Here is a 368-nt window from a genome sequence, read left to right as displayed (position 1 = left end):
TGATGTATTGTGAAATTGAATTTTAACAGTCGAAGTAATTAAAATAAAAGAAGGGTTATTTTTGTTTTAATCTTTCATTATTGAAATGAAACTATTTCCTCAGTGCTTTTTAGCGCTTGTGCCTCATGGTGGTGGTCAGGCAGGTATCCTTCTACAGCGGTATTTATTGATAGCTCCTCATGCAATCATATATGCTCAGCTATACATCTGTAGAAGGTTTTCTACAGGTGATTATTTGCTTTATAGAAATAGGATCCTTTGGGGTTTTTTGGCCATGCGGCATATGGGATGCTAGTTCCCTGACCAGGAATGGAACCCGTGCCCCCTGCATTGGAAGAGCAGAGTCCTAACCACTGGACCACCAGGGA

The 368-nt window shown here is 40.5% G+C and overlaps 1 non-coding gene across 1 annotated transcript; it reads right to left on the bottom strand.

Moving 5' to 3' along the window:
* Nucleotides 1-295: 295 nt before the first annotated feature.
* On the bottom strand, nucleotides 296-368 carry TRNAG-UCC (transfer RNA glycine (anticodon UCC)). Its single transcript has one exon. It is a non-coding gene; the product is annotated as a tRNA-Gly (tRNA).

This window comes from Bos javanicus, chromosome 11, assembly GCF_032452875.1.
Source record: "Bos javanicus breed banteng chromosome 11, ARS-OSU_banteng_1.0, whole genome shotgun sequence".
Classification (NCBI taxonomy): domain Eukaryota; kingdom Metazoa; phylum Chordata; class Mammalia; order Artiodactyla; family Bovidae; genus Bos; species Bos javanicus.
The sequence above is the reverse complement of the archived record's forward strand: the minus strand, read 5'-3'. Positions and strand labels throughout refer to the sequence as shown.